This window comes from Tachypleus tridentatus, chromosome 9, assembly GCF_004210375.1.
Source record: "Tachypleus tridentatus isolate NWPU-2018 chromosome 9, ASM421037v1, whole genome shotgun sequence".
Classification (NCBI taxonomy): Eukaryota; Metazoa; Arthropoda; class Merostomata; order Xiphosura; family Limulidae; genus Tachypleus; species Tachypleus tridentatus.
In genome coordinates this window covers 168,362,596-168,379,201 of record NC_134833.1, presented here as the reverse complement: position 1 = coordinate 168,379,201, position 16,606 = coordinate 168,362,596, and the positions used below count along the sequence as shown (strand labels likewise).

The window sequence follows — 16,606 nt, the reverse complement described above, 5'->3', positions numbered from 1 at the left end:
CACATAATTCAACAACTATGAAATAACAGTAAAAAACAAAAAGTTCCTCTGTCTTGAGAAGGCATTTTACATGAAATAGGATAAGGGTGTTTGTAAATAATATTTAATAGTTGGCTTGCAGTAAACAATGAAGCTACTACTAAATAACACTGTATCAACCTAGTTAAGTTTTATTATTATCATAAGTTAACTACAATAATGTTAAGACAAAACTGATTCAGAAAAATCCTTAAATTTCCTGTTTCAAAAGATCATTCATTTGCACTTGGCACAGAATAATGTGTGCAAAGCTGTTTCCATTAACCAAAACATGTGCTTGCTACTTCTTCCAACAAATAATTAAACTTATTATTTGCAAGCAGATTCTGAGCATAAAATCTTCCTACAAACCTGAGTCAGAATTGCTCACTTTAAATCTGTTCTTTTGATGTAACAAATCTTTTTGGTATTAAAAGGTAGACTTAGGGTTTAGTGACCAGGCTAATCAGTTAACAAGTCTAAAAGGTACTATTATGGTTTAGTCTAAAAGTACTATTATGGTTTAGTGGTGAGGCTAAGCAGTAACAAGTCTAAGAAAGCTAAGCAGTAGACTGAAAGTATAACTGGAAAAAAACTTCTGTAAAATTTTACATATCTAAACAAGTTCTCTACACATTTAACATACGTCAGTGATGAACTGGTAACCATATAACTATGGCAAATAGTAAAAAAAACTAATTTTGAGCTCTCTATAACTTTAAATGGAATTTGTAGGTTTAGCAAAATGGAAGTTAAAAATTATAAAATATCCAATCATTTAACTACTCTTACAACCAAACATTTCTAATACTCCATAGCTTTAAACTTGTCATTTCAGTCCATCAAAAATTGTATCACATATTTCACTTTTATTTTGCTATTTTTTTAATACTAATATTATTATAAAAACATCACTACTGGTACTAAATATCACTAGTACTAACACTAGTAAAATGAACTTATGATGAAGTATTCACCTTATGAAGAAGAATCTTACAATAACTACGGTACTAAGTAATATAAGTGTACGGTGAAAGCTGACAATTAAAATAACCTTAGAATTTAGTATTCAAATAATGAGCATTTTCATCACCACTAAGTTTACGTACGATCAACCGCGTGTAATACAATTGTAATGGAAGTGAGTAACGAACACTCGTACACGAGAAGTTAGTCCATTTAATCAGTATTAATCAAACGTAAAAAAATAACTTTATAGTAAGTAAAAAAAAATCAGAACTTTAATTCCCAGTACAATTGCAGCATTTTGAATAAAGTTGAGAACACATTAGTGTATTTTGTTTAGACTGAACCTTAATATACTTATCAGTTAAAAATTTTATCCTAGTTTCGCTTAAATAAATGTTTTAACAATACAATTTTCACTCTCACAATCGATTTGACAACGTATTTGAATGAAGATGACTTAAGAAGGTCGAAACGTTATGTAATTTATTTTAATTAAAATTTTAATACGTATACGAGCCGTCTTGAGAATACATTTTTAATTCAAGTGGGTTTCTTGTCTGTTTTGGAATTTGGAATTTCGCACAAAGCAACTCGAGGGCTATCTGTGCTAGCCGTCCCTAATTTAGCAGTGTAAGACTAGAGGGAAGGCAGCTAGTCATCACCACCCACTGACAACTCTTGGGCTACTCTTTTACCAACGAATAGTGGGATTGACCGTCACATTTTAACGCCCCCACGGCTGGGAGGGCGAGCATGTTTTGGCGCGACTCGGGCGCGAACCAGCGACCCTCAGATTACGAAGCGCACGCCTTAACGCGCTAGGCCATGCCAGGCCCAGGGTTTCTTGTCATCACAATATGACAACACAGTACCATACGAATTCTTTATAAACCCTCTTAAAATTATCTTTGCAACATTAACATGTTAAAATTGGTAAGATATATTCCTATGGAGGTTTAAAAAGATATCCATGAAATAGATAAGATAAAGTATATTGAATTCTGATGAAATTAGAATAGTAGAGTACAATAAATTATAAAACCTGGCAAAGACAGACTACAATATTTTCAGATAAAACCAATTTTCCTAAAAGCAAAAGTATGATGGATGTGTTTATAGTTAAGCACAAAGCAACACAATGGGCTGTCTGTGCTATTTATTCCCACCAAGAGTGTCAAAACCCGGTTTTTAGCAGTACGAATCCGCAGACATACAACTGTGCCAAGGAGGAAGAATGGAAGTATGATGGACAAACCCGCAAATAACAGAGGGCTCAGTTAAATAATCAGGCGAGTGTTCTGTAATACATAATTTAACTGAGTTTCGACAAGTGTAAAATGATGAGTCTGGATGAAATGTATACGTAAATGAACAAAATCTGTATTATTACAAACAAACAGAAAACGCAGAGTGTGCACCTACGCATGTGGAACGAAAGTTGCTTCTTCCAGGCTATGTTTAACCCTAAAGTTTCTTCTCCCTCGGAATTAATCGCTGTGAAACGAAAACACAATGGTTTTGACGATACTTAGTGGAAAAGCTGGCTAATCAAAGCAAGCCTCAATTCAACGGGTAAACTCGATCTCTTTGTCCAGTCGACAGCATCAACTTGGGACTTTTGTTCTGCTACAGCGTCGGCTGTATTTAGACAAAGTCAACTCAACCAGCAAGAACATTACAGGCTAATCTTTTCAATTTGGATTATTTATGTTACTGCAATATACTCAAAATCAAAACAGATATTATAATACATTATAGACAACAAAGAAACAAAACAATTAGAACAATACAAACTCAACGACTTTTTGTACCACGTGCTGCTACCATTACATTAGAACATGGAAGCTAAATAATCAACAACTTTCTGTATCATTAAAGCAAATAGAAAACAAATGATTTACCTACATATCACACTTTCTTTTGTTTTTCTTTCAGGCTTGTTCCATACTGGCAATTAAAATTAAATTTAAAATGAATCAACATTATATTCATGCCGTGTTCAAGGACAAGTTTAAAGTATTATGTATTCCTAAAAACATATACAAGCGACAAGAACATCACAAATCCATTAAACAAGAAATCACATTAAACACAAAGCATAATATTTTTAATGGATTTACAACTAACTTCAATCCAACAAACTTTACTTTTATCATAATTATTTGCATACTATCTAATAAATATTACAGTCCTTACACTCCAAGGTCATAAACTCTGTACTTTAATCTTTAAACAAAAATATAAAAGAGAAAGAGCAACATAAAACAAACCTTCTGTAAACTGTAAAAATACAGAAAATACATCATTCGACACAAATATACAATATATTTTCCCCTCCCTGAAATCCACGAAGGTTATCAAGTAAGCCTAATTATTGTCAGTGTATGATTATTAATATTAATATTATTCATTCCAATTTATACATGCCCCATATTTTCATTATTACGACAGCAAGAGTAACGAATTATAAGAGATGTCGTACATTTGCTGTATTTGCAGATCTTTGTTGTAGAAGCTATACAATTTTGTATGATTTTCTGGTCTGTTTCTAGCATCTTAGAAGAAATGGCCAATATAGGAAGCAGACTTCTATTGGTAGAGGCAGAGTACTACATAGTATACCTCTCATTCACAGTGTTATAATGTTGTTCTTTTGTTAGGCTGGCTCCTCGAGGTGGATTCCTGTACATGGTAAGGGGACATCTAAGAGAAGGTTATGTGCTTTCAGTTTACCCCCTCTGGGATATAAACATTTACCCATGTGTTTGCCGTGAGTGATGATCCTTGAATGGGAGGAGACGATCCTGGCGGTTGAGAAGTTCAACTCCAACCGTAACACTCCACTTTGGCCTTCATTTCCTGTAGGCGGGCAGCCTTGGGGTGCCCCCTCCGAGCCAATAGGCTGGTCCAGTTGGGTTAGGATCAACCGAGTACTATTGTTGAGCGTTCTCATTGTGTCTGATGCTGATATTCGGGTGTAGTAATTACGAAACCCTGGATTTGCTGCAATATCCTTGTTTGGCATTATAGTGCATCCCCTCATAGGGCGCCATGGTTGGCGGGATCAGTGAGCACTTAAATGTATTTCCTTTATTATGGATGACTCATTCATGAACAAATAAATACAAATTAAAAAATTGAAAAAAAACAACAACAGATGATCAGAAAACAACCAGACATGGACGACTCTGCTGCACAGTCACCGTCGCAGTCTGATTCTGTACCTTGATTTATAATTTTCTATTCCTCATTCCAGAAATCCTCAGGGCACATGTTTCTCTTTTTCATTCAAAGGAGATTAGAGGGGCTAGTTGGCTCCCCCAAGTCAGTAAAGAAGTTATGTTCTGGAGGTATTTTGGTGGAAACATCTTCACTAGAACTTACCAAACTCTTTTCCAAATCAAAGGCCATTGGGGATATACGCATCGAGGTTACTCACCATGCAACTTTGAATCCTTCCAGAGGAGTTATATTTGAGAGGGATTTAAAGAACTTTTCTGAGTTAGAGTTCCTTGTTATTTTCTCCAGCTAAGGCGTTTCTGCAGTACACTGAATCTCCACTTCCAAAGATGGAATACTGATGTTTACATCACCACGTTTTCCTTCCACACTCTAAGCATGTTATCTGAACAATAAGGTATGGTCAAACATTTTCAACTCTCTCAGATGTTTCCATTGTCAGCAGCTTCGTCACTCGAATACATCATTTCATGATTCTTTAACATGTGCTCATTGTGGTGGCAGAGCCCACGACGCCTACGAGTGCAACTTGGAACCACGCTGTGTTAATTGTAGTGGTTCACGCCCCTCTTACTCTATTTCTTGCCCTAAGTGAGTGGAGGAGAAAGAGGTGTAATGCTTGAAGACTATAAAATATCGCCTTCCCAGAGGCTCGTAAATTATTGTCCCCTTCTTAATTTCAGACACATGCTGCTGCACAGTGGGAGTGCAGCCCTATCTCTCTCTTTGCCTCCAGGAGAGTTGTTTGCAAAACATCTGAAGAGTCTTTCACCCTCCATGGATAAAAGAGTTGGTGAATCTACATCTACCTCTGTCCCTTCCACTCCTTCCAGTGACTGCTCGGGTCCATTTTCTTAAGCTTCAAAACAATTATTCATTCACAATCTCAGTCACTGGAATCTTTGTCCATGGACAGAGACCTGCCTACTTGACCCAGAGAAGGATCCACGGAGGTTGATAGATCTCCATCCAATGAAGAAAAAAACGTGGTTAAAACAGAAGGGCTCCCTGCCCCATTCTTCTCCATATAAATCAGTGGAACTTTTGGGGGTTTTGTTTAAATTTTGATGACATTAAGGATTTGATTGATACTTGCCATCCTGTGTGTCTCTTCTTACAGGAAACGTTTCTGAAACCTACTAATACAGTCACCCTTCGACAATTTTCTTTGTACAGAAATGACAAATTGTGTGATGGACAAGTGCATGGAGAGATGACACTGCTGGTTGACCAACTCGTGCCCGTCATGTCTTTGCTACTCGATACATCCTTGGAAGATGTAAGCATCTGTGTTTCCTTGGGTCATACAATCACTATATGTTCTCTCTACCTAGCTTTTGAAGAAGCTTATTGATGCCATCATTGGGCAGTTATCAGATTGTGTGAGTTTGACACTTTCCAATTCTTTCCAACAGGAGCTTGGATTCCCTCAGGGCTGTGTCATGAGTGTCAAAATTTTATTAAAAATATTAATACTACCTTAATCGTATACTAAAGTTGATCACAGCAAACGGTTTTACTTTTCTTGCTCTAAAACCGTTTGCATGCATTTCTGCCTCCAATGGGATATTCACCCCAATCCCGAGCTTTGTCTTGAAGAAGTTGTGCTTTCCATGGTTCCTGACGCAAAGTTCTTGGGGCTTATCATTGATCGTAAGTTGACTTTTATTCCACACATCAAGCATCTACGTGCCAATATACAAGGGCACTGAACATTCTTCATGTGCTCTCTCCCACCTCTTGGGAAGCAGAATGATGTACTATGCTAAAAATCTATCATGCTCTCCTTTGATTGAAACTGGACTATGGGCTTCTAATCTATGGCTCTGCAAGGACCTCGACCTTTGAGATGTTTAACCTTGTTCACCATCAGGGGCTTTGGCTCTGTACAGAGGTCTTATGCACCTTTCCAGTCCAGAGTTTGTACACTGAGTCTCATGAGCATCCTCTACACCTCTGCCATTTGCATATTTCAAAACTTCGATCCTCACCATGTCATCCCACATAGGGTTGTGTTTTCTTCCTCAATGAACCATGCTTTATCAAATTACGCAGTTTGCCATTGTTTGTTTTAGTCTTTGTATCCAAGTGCAGTTGGATGAATTGGCCCTGTCTTTGGACAGCATTGCTGTATCCTCTGGTCAGCCCATTCAACCATGAATTATTACCATCCCCAACTGTGACATTTTTTTTAATCATACGAAGAAGGCGGATACTTCCGATTGGAAGTACTGATTTTTGTTTCCTGAACACCTTTCAAACCATCCTTCCATTCAAATTTATATGGATGGTTCAAAATCAGGTAACTTTGTAGACTCTGCCATGATATGTTATGGTTTGGTGGTTGCACACAGAATTCCTTCTACAGTTTCTGTGTTCACTGCTGAACTTTACGCCATTTCTCTTGCCCTGGATCACATAGAAGCAATGCAGTACATGTACTATACAATTTATACCGACTCGCTTAGCTCTCTACTGGCTCTGGAATTGCTTCATGTTCTCGTTGAACAACTGGATAGCAGGGAACGAGCATACTGAAATGACAGCTAAGTATGTATGCTCTGATGCCATCACCGCTGTGCCTGTCTTGTATATGGACTATGGTCCTGTATTCAAGGCTCGGGTCTGCGCTAGTTGGCAGTCGACTTGGAGTGAGCAACATGATAACAAACTTTCCCAGATCAAACTATCTTTGTTTTTTGCCCTTTTTGTTTCCATAAGGTTTGGAAGGAGGAAGTTTTTCCAGCTAGGCTGTGCATTGGTCACAGTTTTTTATTATCACTGTTTTATTTTATCCGAGACTAATACACCAATGTGTGACTCTTAAGTCACAATAGCCAACATTTTATGTCGTGCTGTCGTTCCACTGTGAGCGACGGCACATTTTAGACATATTTTTACCATGGATTAATTCTTGACGTTGGACAGTGTTATTGGCGATGGTGACACTGTCCACCTCAGTTTTGTTTTAAAATTTATAAGGACCTTTGGCCTTTTGTCTTTATTTTAGTTTTAATTCAAATATTTGACTTCGTCTTGTTTTAACATGATTTCCTTTTGCGTATGTTAATAAGTTTATTTCTATTTTTACTTTTTTTACCGGTTGTTTGGCGCAGATAGTCAAGTTGCTTTGCGCCAATAAACGCCAAACAACCAATCGTTAGGTTGGTTATTTTAAATCATTTAGCGAAAATAAGGTTATGTTCAGTCCACTTAATTATAGTACACTAGTTTATTTATTCTGTACTGTTTCTATAAGTTTGTAAACTGTTGCAACTTTAGAATGCCCTCTTGGGTTTAATGGTAAGTTCGTGGATTTAGAACGTTGATACCAGGTCATGGCATAGACTCTCCATTGTGTAGCTCTGCTCTTAATATAAACTAACAAACAAAAACACTTGTAGGCCAAATAACACTCAAACAGGAATATCATTATAATTGTACAACAATTAACGTAAAAATAAACTTTAGAGAGAGTCAGTACTCGTTATGCCGAAGTTAGCAGTGACAGACAAGAAGGAAGACAGTTGGTCAATTCCACCCACCCCTAAATCTTGGCCTACTTTTTACAATGGAAGGGAAGGATTGAACTTAGCATTATAATGGTTGAAAGGACAAGCATGTCGAATATGAAGGGAATTCTAACCAGTGTTTTGAAGACTGTGTGTTTACCTTTTTAAACAGTTACAGGTATAGCTTACTATGTTTAGATATACCCTACTTGTTATTTTAACAACTATCAACACAGTAGTTCTCCATGCATATGATATTTTCCTACAAATCAAGTTTTTATTTGTGCTTAAAAATGATCTCTTTTGTTTCATATTGACAAACCACTACAATCTCGCAAAATGTTACAAAACATAAAGGATTATATATTCTGCCAACATCCTTACAACGTAAAAATAATAATTCACGAAATGATTTTGTATAGTTGAATAGTCTCATGCATTGAATGATAAATTTAGGTTTCATAAGATCTTATAACCCAATAAAATTTATATATCTTAGGACGGCTGGTATAGGTATTAACATTAATACTAATAAAGCAGAGAACAACGTTTTACCTTCTTAGATCATCTTCAGGTTAACAGAGAGAGTTTGCGCAAAATCAAGAAGGCCATTATACAGATTTCATTCTACTTGCCTTTCTCCATATATACAGGGTGTTCGGAAAATCACTGTGCACTTGTACATTTATTAACAGACATGTTTCAATATAGAATAAACGAGGTAAATATGAATGACAATTATAAACAATGTTGAAAGTGACCCCCGTTGGCATCAATACAGGCCTGGATCCTTCTTATTTTGTTTCTAAACACCGCTATCAGTTGCTGGCTTGAAATAGACTGAATAAAATATGATTACAAAACTGCACAGTGACTTTCCTAACACCCTGTATTATCTCGAGGTAACACTCGTTCTGTTAACGTAGATCATGACTGTATTGCTGCATGAGTTGTATTCTCCAATGGCAGGTCAATTAAAGCAAAAAACTTATTTTACGTTTGACTGAAAAAGTTCAGTCAGGTAGGTAGTGCTGGTCAGTCTGGATGAATCAGTCATCAGGTAGGTAGTACTAGTCAGTGTGGATGAATCAGTCATCAGGTAGGTAGTACTAGTCAGTCTGGATGAATCAGTCATTATTTGTTAAGTTAAGAGTGTTAGGTTAGACTTAGCCTGGGATATACTCTTAAGGAAGATGGGCAGATATCGGATATCACTGATCACGAGATATCAGATCCATTAAAAAGTAACCAATCTGTCAGTTAAGCAAGTTCACACATTGTGTTGTTATGAGGAATATTTATTATTATTTTCAGTTTGTTTTATTGCGAAACTTTCTGTTTCATGTATAATGCCCATTACTCCTTCTATTTTGTTTTATTATTATGAAAATACATTTATTACAACTCGAAGGTCCTAAGACAAAGAGGAAGAATTAGTTTTCAATGATAGTCAGATGAAAAGGTCATAAGGTCTTTTCCTAGATATTTGGTGTTCTGCTCTGAAAGTCCTTGACTTCAATTTTGTTGCAACTGTCAATTCATGGAGAAGAACTGCTATTTTCCGGTGTAGTCAGAACAGTTACCTGAGCTCTGCTTTTGAAAATCAATCTCAGTATTAGGAAAGCTTAGGCAAATGAGAAAATTTTATGGTGGCAACTGGCGAATCTAATGTAAGTGCAATGACTTTTATAGGACTTCCAGATCTTTACCTGCCAGAACAATCCAACCTCAGCTCTGGTAAAAAGATATCCAAGGATACCAAGAAGAGACTGGAGGTATCTTTAGAAAATTGTCTAGACAGAGGAGTTACCTCACTAGCAGGTCAGGTGGTGTACAACAAATAATGAAAGAGATTGGGTGGTTGTTTGGCACAATGCACCTAGGTTATTTGTGCCAAATAACCAGTTAAAAACCTTAAAATGTAAAAATATATCGAGTTAAAGAATTAAACTACCCAAAATTGAAAGATCGAAGACAATTTAAAAGAACAATACCTAATGAAAATTTAAAAACGCAATCGAATTGGACAGTGTCACCATCGTCAGTGACATTGTCCAATATCAAAAGTAAACCTATAATAAATACATGTCTAAAATCGTGCTTCCGTTCATGGTCGTAACGACGGCAAAATAGTAAAACGTAGGCTATTGCGACTTGAGTGTCACAAAGGCCACACATTGGAGGATCAGTCTAAGATAAAAGAAAAAATGAGTTAAAACAGTGAGAAAGCGTAGCCTAGCCATAACAACTTGTTTCTGGTCCTTATGGAAACAAGATGGCTAAAGAGCAACAGAAGGTTTGATCTGGAGAAGCTTATAATGACATTGTTTATTACAAGTTGACTGCCAACTGGCGAGAAGCCAAGCCTGGAATACAAAACCATGGCTTATATGTGGGATAGGCACGGCTTTAAGAATACCAGAGTAGATGGACATAGTTCCAGTGTCAACAAGCTCGTTCCTGCGAATATCGATACGCCCAGATATCCACACAAATTGTATAATAACGGAAGATATGGAAAAAAGGGTCAGTTGCTGTTGAATATGAAAGAAATCAGGGTTATAAGTAACATTAAGTGATTCCAGGGTCAGGAAAGAGCTAAGAGAGTCAGTGTAAATTGTACAGTCAATGCACTGCATACCTTACATGTAAGAAATGGCAAATAACTTGGCAGTGAACAGAGAAACTATGGAGAGGATCCTGTAAGTAACCACCAAATAATAACAAATAATGGCAGAGCAGAAGAATCACCTGATTTCACACTATCTATATAAAAAAGATGATTGAAGAATGGTTTAAAAGATGTTCAGCAAACAAAAAATATTTTCAATTGGGAGTACCTGGACATACAATTGGGAATAGTAACTAACTAAAGTGAGACAGGCTGATTATTAGAGACATCAGTTTCATCCAATTCAGCCAACTACAGCTGGAAACGAAGGTCAAAAGGAGAAATTGTTGACTATCTATTCTGAAAGAGCAGAGCTCATCAAGGAAGAAAGATACAACCCCTGATGGATGCTGTGGTAAGGACTAAGGCTTGGTAATATTGCAAAGAAATTTGCAAATAGAAAAGGTGAAGAGGAGGTTCGTGGCACTAGGTGTTCATTCCTGGACTGAAGAAGTGCAGAAAGCCCAATAATGAGTTGAAGCCCCACATGGTGGGTGAAGTCCAACATCTTCAAGCAAGAGGCCATGAGAGAACATAGAACAAAGACCCATAGTCCAGTTTAGACTATATGAGGGTGCAATAGATCCTGAGCATAGAACATTGATCCACTTCCCAACAGGAGGAAGAGAGGAGATGGAAGATGTTCAGTGATCTTGTACATTTGACTTATTGCTTATTCATGTGAGAAATGGAAAAAGGCTTGTAGTCATAGATAAGACCCAAGAACTTTACTTCAGAGACCATTGGAAGAACATCACTGACACAGAGCTAGGGATTGGGGTATAAACCCATTCATAGCAAAAGTGCATGTAAACGGTTTTGGAGAAAGAAAAATAAAACTGTTTGCTGTGGTCCACTTCAACAAGCAGTTAAGGGCAGTTTGACCTGCCACTCAATAACAGTTTAATAACTGACATGAGCTATGGAAATTGTCGAGACAGGTCATTTGCAACAGTAGGAGGAAATTGTCGAGTAATAGCAATGATTTTTAGACAGAAAAGTGTGGGATGCAAGATACTGACATGTAAAAACATAGAAATTCTCAAGTGGTTATACAACCAACATGAATAAATGTTCCACAAAATGCCATACCCTGAAGTAGAGCCTTATTACTTCTCAAGATAGACGAAGACAGAAACAAGATCTTGTCGCTTGAGAAAGGCTTCCCTGATTGACGTTTCTAGTTGAATGAGGTTGTCCATAGTAGAGCACTGTCAACAGAACCTCCACTGGATGGTCAAGAGAAGGTTGGTGGATTCAAGAAACCAAACAAGACAAAAATTAACCATCCTCTCCAAGACCTTAAAGAGACAGATACTCAAAAGAGTTAGACGATAATTAGAGAAAATCTTGGGATCTTTTCCAAAATTAGAAAAAGATAAAATAATGATCTTGTGCAAAGCACCAGAAGAAACGTTAACTTGCTGTATCCAGTTAAGAACACCCAGAAGAAGAGCAAGAGAGAGATAAAGCATCTCATAGTGAGAATTATCGAGTTCAGCTGATGAAAAGTGACTAAGTTGAACCAGTGTATAGAAGCTAATTATAATTATAGAGATGATCAGTCCAAAAGGAAAAAGCGATCACCCTGCCTGAGACTTGATGACCAAGAAGGCAGTGAAGAAACAGAAAGATAGGCAGAGCATTCACGGATATATCAACTTTCTAGCATTGAGAGTAAGATAAAAATGGGATGGGAAGTATACCAAACCATTGAATTTCCGAATCTTGTCCCATATAAAACTAGAACTAGTGGTAAAAGACATGTTGGTTGCAAACGTAATCCAAGATTATTTTAGGTTTTGACATCCGACCCCCGAACATGGGACCACTGGAAAGCAATGCAGTTAAAAAGAGTGAGTTACCTATGAAAGGTATTCCAGGCTCGTTTCTGTGCATGCTGACAGATGGGAGAACACTATGGATTAGGATATGTGGGAAACATCGATATTTTGAGCATATAGCAAACAGCTGATTGAATGATATAATCAGTTAATGCCTCCACACAATTTTTTATAGAAGAGAGACTAATGACAACAAGATCAAGTTCTGAGAGATAGAGCTGCGGCACTCAAATCAGGTGGCATCGATCACGGCAACAATCTCCCTCAAAATGATAGAAGAATTATCACTACCTTGTAGGTCACTGTCAACCCTCTAAAACAGATGTGAGAAATGTGAAGGTGAAAAGATAAATAGATCAACTGCAGTAAAAGACTGACTGCACGAAAATAGGTAAGCGAAACACTATTGAAGAGAGACAGGTTGTGATCTAAGAGCATACACTCCATGGAATTACACACTCATCAATATCAGCAGCACCTTAAAGGATATTGTATCGAATAAAATATCCAAAGAAGAAAAAGGAAAGCAGCAACTGATCTCTAAAAACATCAAGGTCTGACTAATTATAAATCTCTCCACGAGACAAGTAAATATAACAGAGGTGATACAACCCAGGGAGATATGGATGGTTACAGCATGCAATGATGTTCTAAGTGGTACAGACAAGGTGGGTTCATGCTGGTCAACCAGCAATGCCACCCTTCCATGAACTCGTCCATCACACAACCCATCATTTTGGTATAAAGAAAACTATTGAAAGGCGATAGCATCAGCTGGTTTCAGAATGTTTCCTGTAAGTAGAGACTCACAGTTTGATAGGAATCAATTAAGACCCTAACCTCGACAGTTCCACTATATCAAAATGGTTATTTTTTCAATGGAGGAACACTGGGCACAGGACCATTCTGTTTACGACCAAGCCTCTTTTTCTTCTGTAGAAAGAGGTCTTTTGACCTCCATGGAACCTACTCTGGGTCGATTAGGCAAATCTCTGTCAGTAGAAGCAGATTTCAGTGACACAGGGTGAGAAAGAATAATTGTTCTGCATCTCAGTGCCAAAGAAGATGGACCCAAGCAGCCACTAGAAATTGAAGCCAAAGAAGATGAGCTTAAACAGACACTGAGTACAACAACAGAACTAGATATTAACTTGTCTACACCTTTATCCATAAAGAGCCAAAGACTCTTCACGTGAGATGCGAAAGACTCTGTTGGAGGCATGGAAAGTTCAGCCTACATTCCCATTGTAGCAATGTACTGCAGCAACACACATTCGAGATGAAGTGGAAGACAACTTCCAAGCTTCTGGATAAAAATTGTTGTTTACAGCATGTAAAGGTTATATCACTTTCTTCTATACCCACTCAGAGCAAGATCGAAAATAAGGATAGGAACCATCTCAACTGACATAGTGAGGGTTCAGTTGACACCCATAAGCATCGTGATCTTTGCCACTACAATGAGAACACATCAAAGAACGAAGACAAGATGCCTTTGAGTGTCCATCCCATTGACACTGGAAACATCTGAGAACATGAAGAATATATAGCCATACTTTACAGTTGAGATAACCTGTTTTGACAGATGCAGGTGAACGTGGCAATTTAAGCATCAAAATTAGAACAGTGGTTGACAGCATAACAAATGCATATGGTGCACAGCAGAAACTCCTTGAATGGAGAAACCAACGAGAATCCCCGACTTGGTGACGTTCTTCAAACCCCTCTCAGTGATCAATTCCTTGGGAAAAGTTCAAAGTACACGAGGAATAACTTCAATCAGCATATTACAAATGGCTTTGTTATGTGTAGGTGTAGAGGCTTCTACCAAGATGTCTCCAGAATCCAACTTTCTCACTGACTTGGGAAAGCTAGTAAGCCCTTTTAATCCTTGTGATTGGAAAAGGGGGACATTTACCTTAAGGATTTGTGAGACAAAAAGAAGAATTAGAAATCGAGTTACAACAGCTAACATTAGGTAGTGACTGTGTAACAGTCATCTGTATGTGGTTATTTACTTAGTAGCTGTTTTTAAGACGATTTTATTTCTTTGAGAATTCAGGAATCCATAATAAAAGGATTCAGCATCCATTGACCACACCTATCATGATGTCAAATAAGAAGATGCACTACAATGTAAAAGGATACTACAGTATTGTCAAGGCTTCGTGCCACTAGCAGATGACAACACCCGTTGAGAACAGAAAACTTTGGTACTCAGTTGAATCTATCCAAACAGGATCAGATGATTGACCCTGGAGATCACCGTGAGGGGTTTCCGTCTGCAGGAATTCAAGACCAAAGTGGTGTGTTGCAGTGCCCCAGACACCACTGAACCACCAAGATTCTCTCCTCAACCATACGAGTCACCACGGCTAACACATAGGTGATGTTCAAATCCCAGATGAGGTAAAATGAAAACAAAACCTTCATTGGGTGGTCCCCTCATCAAATACAGAAATCCACCTTATATGGCAATGGAGAACCATTACGAGAGCAAAGTATATTACTAAGGTAACTGTGGATCAGTCTCATATAACTTTGTTGTAAAACATCTGTATTCTGCCAGAAAGCAAGTAGCATTAGATTATTCAGTTATTTATCCGAGAAAGGATGCAGTTCCACATCCATGAATGACTGATTATCCAGCTTCACACTAAAATAGTCAGTAGCACAATGAGTAAAACGTAACTGAAACTAGCAATAATTCTGGGTTTCTACCCAAGTTTCACATCCGGAAGTGAATAACGCATTAATAACACATATTCATACAACATCACATGGTTACAGGGGATAACGTGGCTGATTAAACCACCATTACACGTTTTCCTGGAGCACTAGTGAGTTAGCAAGTGCTGAGGTACCATGCGCATTAAAGAACAGAATCATATAGCTTCAGCCAGTGCATGGTTGGTTTCAGTACTGATTATTAGAAAGAAGGTAATCCAAATTCTGTATTTATTTTATACATGTGAGTGTGATAACTAATACTATAACCTTTCCACTATCTTGAACAGACAGTATGACTGGATATATTAGATAAGAATCAATTTATGAATCAGTTTTAGTTTCTAGCAGACAGAACAGTCTGGTGTTTATTAACCCACGTGTATAGTACTATATTACGTATTATAATTTATCTCCAATTTATAGTGTTACGTATGTAACATAAGATTTCAAACACTTGTGAATTTTAATTAAGAAGTTAACTATATGCTAATATGTATCAAATTTATATTTGCCAACAATGTTGATACACACGACTTTCTTAACAAAATTATATTTTACTTTACTTTATATTGGTTTTATATACAAGAGTTTTATAAATTTACAAACTATACTGAGTCTTCTATTTGGTCTAGAACTGAATATTTTATCAATGAACCAGGACCACTATGAGCAAACTAGTTCTGGGTTGATGCTGTTATACCCCGTTTAAGCTAGCACTGTCTTTTCTTGGATGAAATTTTCCGATAAAAATGTTTAACGTCTTTGTAGAAATATTAATGTCTGAAGTCAAATGGTTTAGAATGTTCAAAATAGACGAGATTCTGGTCAAATTCTGTACTTTTCCATCTAATTGGCATTAATTACAATTATAGCTTCTGAGGCTTATGGTATACTGACTGCAGCTGACAAACAATATTCTGTCCCTTGGCATGTTGGTTTATGTAGTTTAAGACAAGATTCTTTAACGTTCAACAATGTCTCAAAACATGCTGGTGGTTTTTTGTAAAACACATTGTTGATCCTTACTTTCAAGAATATTCTATCAAGTTAGAGAACAGGCAGGACTTGCACAACACACATCTAACGATATACTTCACTTGCATTAAACTCAATCAAACTTAAGTATTAAAATAAACATACAATGGTAAATCCATTACAGTAGTAACTATTTTCTAATTGAAATACAGGTTGTGTCTGACAACCCAAATCACCACGTATTTTTAATTACCAGTTTATAAAAGTTAGAAGCATAGGCTGGTATCATTTCGGTGTAACTACTTTTTGATCATTATCACAGAAATGATGACAAGAGCAGCAGAGCAATAGTTATTGGTGATAAAGTCTGGAGAAACATGATGTGCTGGTGTCCTATTTGTTATGTAAAAACGTAGATCCACCTTCGTACAAGAACACCGGACAAGAGCATATAAACTTCTAAACGCAGATTTTTAGAAGGCACGTTTCCATCTGTACGAGGTAATTAATTAATTACTTTGTCTCTAAAGACAGTTTTATAGAGCAAGGCACAGTTCAAACTATACAAGGTAATTAATTAATTACTCTGTCTTTTAAAGACAGTTTTATAGAATAAGGCACAATTCAAACTGTACAACGTGATTAAT

The 16,606-nt window shown here is 37.1% G+C and overlaps 1 protein-coding gene across 3 annotated transcripts in view; it reads right to left on the bottom strand.

Moving 5' to 3' along the window:
* The window catches only part of LOC143226909 (putative tubulin polyglutamylase ttll-15), a 59,365-nt gene extending 58,163 nt beyond the window's left edge, over window positions 1-1,202 (bottom strand). The window contains exon 1 of one of the 3 annotated variants that reach the window (XM_076458451.1): window positions 996-1,202. The gene's annotated coding sequence lies outside the window, so the exon portion shown is untranslated. The remainder of the gene's footprint in view (window positions 1-995) is intronic. The other 2 variants (XM_076458450.1, XM_076458452.1) reach the window with 2 other exon arrangements.
* Window positions 1,203-16,606: the final 15,404 nt, after the last annotated feature.